Genomic DNA, 5,196 nt, shown 5'->3' with positions numbered 1-5,196 from the left:
AGTGGGACTAGAAACTAAACCCTGCTGAAAAATACAAGCACATATCCTTCACTTCCACAAGAGGAACCACAAGAGGGATAGGGAGAAGCAGGAACAGACTCAGAGGGGCCAGCGCTAAGTTGATCCAACATAAGCTAAGAAAGACCACCCTGGAAGTTGCCACATTGACAGCAAGTGTGCAAGTTCAACCTGGCATGAAGGGAACTCCGCCGAAGGACCCCCAAGGGTTCCAAAATGACTACAGTGATGGAAATCAGGGTGGTTGGCAGCAGCCAAACCCCACGCAATGCTAGGATTGCCATAGAATGGGCCAAATGGCCAACAGGTGCCGGCTAAGGGCACACCACATGCAGAAGTCAATGAGCTGAGTCCAGGCCCTGCAGAACTCCCATTCACAGAATCAAGCCCAGAGAAACAAAGCAGCACCTTATACTCAGCCTCATGGAAATGAGTTTACTACCATACCACAGCAGCAGGGATCAGCTAATTTGATCTGTCCATGGCATCAGCAACCGCAGCCAGAAAACCAGGCCCAACAAGAACTAGGGCCACGACAGGGAGGGGTAGCCATCTGGGAAGCAATGCTTTCACACAGACATAGAACCCAAATGTGCAGTAAGCCTTAGCACCTTCGGTACAAAGTATACATTTGAAGCACACCTTAAAATTCACTGTGGTAGGATTCAAAATAAAAGGCAAATGAGAATAATATTAGAGATTTCAACCTTTTTACTTGTACTAGTAACATTCAGGACTGTTGTGTGACTGTTGACTGGGTATCCTTGCTAGAGTCTGCCATCCCGAGCTGCTGTGTGGCTGTCTATTGGGAATCCTCACTGGAGTTTGTAATTTAGGGTGCCCCACCGAGCCTGGGCCCCGCTCCACTGCTGGCCCACCGGTGGGGGGTGGGGTAGCCGGCCACACCCCAGGGGGAGGGCAGTCTGACTGATAGGGGCAGGGCGGCTCCCCAACTGCCATTTAATCAGCAGGCACCACAGTTCCTCTAACCCATAAGCAAAGTGGGACGAGTTCCTATTACCAGATTAAAAGGGTCCCCATTCTCAGGCCCCCAGCTGGAACCAAATTGTCTTTTTTTTAGTCGCAACAGCAACAGTGTCTCCAACAGCTCCCAGCCAACTAGGAGCCCTCATTTTGGTTCCAAAATGAAGCTGTCCTCTAGTGTTGGGAGCCAGGTCTTCCGTGCACTCAGGGTAGCATGACCACAAAACACTCACAATGCATGCATGAGCCCCAGCGTGGCACCACACAGCGTCGAGTCAGTAGATAGGGGGTTCACCAGGACATCCAGCCACCCCTGTCCATCACCATAATGTGGGCAACAAACTCCCAACAAGTTCAGGGCCTTGCTCCAGACTCCCCACACACCAACATCTTTTGCCTCCTCCTTACCCTCAGGGCTTACTAATTGCAGCCAGGAACAGTAGACCCCAAAAGATATGGTCAGAGTGAGAGGAGGGCGCTAGGGAGGGTAGTCCAAAACATCGCCCGCAGCCCGAGCAGACCAGAACCCAGGAGTAAGCTCATCTCAACAACAGGTTTAGCAATAGGGTGTCACTCAAGGCCTCATACTGCTCAAAGGGAACAATGATTCCAACATCGTGCTCTACAAATCAGAGACATGGGGTCCATGGAGCTGCAATCCGAACCCACAAGTGCAACAAAATAAAGTCCAGATGCCTAGGAAATGATCAAGAACAGAACAAAGAAGCACAAAACTAGCCCAAAGGAGCCCTTTAGACAAGTACTTTTGATCAGAATGACAACATTGCTGTGTAACCAGTGCGGCTATGCTTCCAAAGGATGCCATAAAGGTGTCCATTGGTGGCATGCTAAATGTACCTATCTCTGAGGTTCTGCACATCAGTCCACTCCCCTTATACACCTCTAGGCCCTGTTGCCTCCTCATATGCTGCAAAAATGTCATGAGCACAAACACACAAGGTATTTCTTCATTTGGCTGAGGGTCATGTCCTAATTCAAATGAGGGACAGGCCATATGTGAATGTACATCTCCTGTAGAGCAGGCAAGTACTCTTATTGCAGAGGGGGTCTTTGGCTGATCTGGTCCCTCAACTGTTAGGTGTAGGCAAGGATATCAGTGCCAGAATGACTTCCTTGAAATATGGAAAGATTGCATTACTTATTTCATTAGAGAGTCCCAAAAAACTCCAAGGGGGCAAGTATTGTCTTTGGTGAACAATAGAGTGAGAAGGTATAAAACTGTGTGCTAATGAGAAAAGGGGAGAAATGGTTCACATAGAAAAGTCTATATTAATAGTTTTTGATGGTAATATGTCATATGGTCTGTTTTTAAATTAATCACTTATCCAGACATTGACAATTCTCCATGCAAGGCTTACATGCAGAAAAAGGATGCAACCTTGCAATTCTGTCACATACAACAAAGAAACCTCCAGATTGGCACCTTGCTTAAAAACCACAGCATACAAGAAAAAAACATGGGTAGTATATCTTTCTCTGTTCAAGCAGCCCAACCAGGGAATTCATTAACCACAAACATAAGTCCCACAGACAACTATCTTGTCTTCAGAAGACTACTCAAGAGTTTGCTCTTTCCTATTTCACCACCATACTCAAAACACAACTGTACAGCTTATGCCTGAGTATGACAACAGTAAACATGCATCATTTGATTAAATGTATGTATTTAGATATGTGTATTTCTTAGTACAAATAAATATACTACTTATGTTTACAAATACATAGATATTCTTAAAGGTCTGCTTAACTGCTTAACAAATGTATATATGATTATAGATGTCTCTCTCTCTCTCTCTCTCTCTCTATATATATATATATATATATAATATATATACATATATATGTACATGTATATAGGTCACTCCATAGTTCACATATAAGTTATTTGATTATTTGCTAATGGATCTCTGTTTTATTTTATTTTATCTATCACAATGTGTAAATATAATCATAACAATTGTATCCACAAGTGCTTCACTACTGAAACATTGGGAAAAGTATCAAATAAAAATAAATAACTAAACAAAAGATACAAAACATTTCCCTCCCAAAAAATAGATAATACAAGTACACAAATAAATTAACTTCATGTACAGCAACACTTGAAAGTTTGAGTTTCTAACTATTCATCTATACATGCACATATGGGATTTTACATAATACAACTTCATATTTCATTATTATTTCCCACATGCATGTATACCTGTCTATGTAGTTATGTATCTACATATGTATTACTTTACTCCTACTGTAGAAGTAAAGAGGACCTTCAAATCTCTCCAATGCAGTACTCAATATCTCATCCTTTGCCACTCTCAATATATCCTCAACCTCGACTCTTACTTATCCCAAAACATCATTGTACTATCATGAGCTCCCTAATAACTCTTTCTACACTCTTCCCTCCTCTTTCCCCCCTTTATACTAATATATCCAACTAAGAGACTGACATGGCCACCGCTTGAATTAAAAACGTATATTTTCCCACACCAATCCACCACTAATCAATTTTGGATTCCAAAGTAGAGTGCCATTCGCCGAAAAGCAATTCAATGACTCGTCAGACGTAGCAAGTGCTATATAAATACAGCTACAATTACGATTAATCAATTGGCCTGATGAGACCATTGAAGACCCTAACTCTGTGCAATCATATACCATGACCTATCTCTTTCCTTCCAAGAATGTTGTTACTTGGCGATAAATGCTAAGGTTAAATTTACTTAGGCTTGCATTTTAGTACGTCACTTTAAGGCGGCGTAACAGAAAATGCACCTCATGTTATTGGACGTGCAACTTCTCACCTTTTAAATAAAAGCTACAATTAATCAATGCCAGAAAAGGTGGCTAACAACACAACGGCTGTCAAAATAACTTGATAAAGCATCATCCCTCAAGTCACTATGTGAAAGCTGCTCTATGCTCTTAGCTTTCCTGCTATCTTTACGGCTGAGCGCATATGCCATTTGCATAATGAAGATGTGTGGACAGGCTCGATGTTGCTGGGAAAGAAAAATGCGTTATTTGAGCGATATCACAATAGTGCCTGTCATCTGTAATGAGATAATAACATAGTTTGCTAACGAAGTTAGTTCCTTATTTAAAAAATAAATTAGGTTCCGGGTTTGAAATAAAGAATGAACAGCTTCTCCTTATGATGTGTTTGTTCATAGCTCTTTCTTGAGACTGGCTGTTTTATGTTTTCAATCGGACACAATCTCATTCTTCAAATTTTCCTAACACAAAAGTTTCATATTACTCTTAGGTATAAACTGTTCTCACCGATGTCCTGTTTTGCAAACCTCTCCTCACCCTTGACAGTTGCTATCTATCCATACCACCTGGAAGCCTTGTATTGTGCCTTCCCACCTGAAAACTCTTCGCTCTGGACTCACAGGTATGTAGATTACCATAGGCTTTGCGTCAGTTACATCCCTTCATATTATATTACATTATTAGATGGTGGGCCAGATCACATAAAGCGAGAGCTGGAGTGCTAAGTTAAGTCATGGCCGTATCACATAAGGCTCAGGCAGTATAACATAAAGGAGCACTAAGATAAAACTGATGGCTGTATCACATAAAAGAGCACTTTGAACGCTAACTTAAGAGTCAGGACAATATCACATAAAGTGAGTATTAGGAGTACTAATTTTAGCTAATTCAAATCTCATGACCATATAGCGTAAAAGGAGCGCTGGGAGGAATATAAGGCATGTGCCACAGTTAGGGGTTGACTTTTGTCTTAAGATGGAAAGCTTGATCAGCGATGTCTCACCTTTGTAGATAGTAGCTAATGGTTATTTCTCACAGTAATTTAAAGGAATGTGCTGCTTTGGGCTGGAAAAGTAGCAGCATTTGTTGACATTTTAAAGTAAACAATAGGATATCATACAATAGCATACACAACGTAACACAATTAAATCATAAAAGAACACAACACAACAAAACAGTCAAAGTGCAAGCACAACACAACGACCACAGTTCAGCACATCACCATTACAAAAGGCAGCACAATGCCATAAAACAACACATGAACATAATCACAAAGTTGCCACAACAAACATGCACAAACATATTCTTTGCAAACACAACTACCATCAGAAATCTGATTTTATAGTGTGGCGGTAGCAGGTGTTTACGTGAATCACTGCCTTACGAATTACCAATGAT

This window comes from Pleurodeles waltl, chromosome 6, assembly GCF_031143425.1.
Source record: "Pleurodeles waltl isolate 20211129_DDA chromosome 6, aPleWal1.hap1.20221129, whole genome shotgun sequence".
In the NCBI taxonomy this organism is placed as follows: Eukaryota; Metazoa; Chordata; class Amphibia; order Caudata; family Salamandridae; genus Pleurodeles; species Pleurodeles waltl.
The sequence above is the reverse complement of the archived record's forward strand: the minus strand, read 5'-3'. Positions refer to the sequence as shown.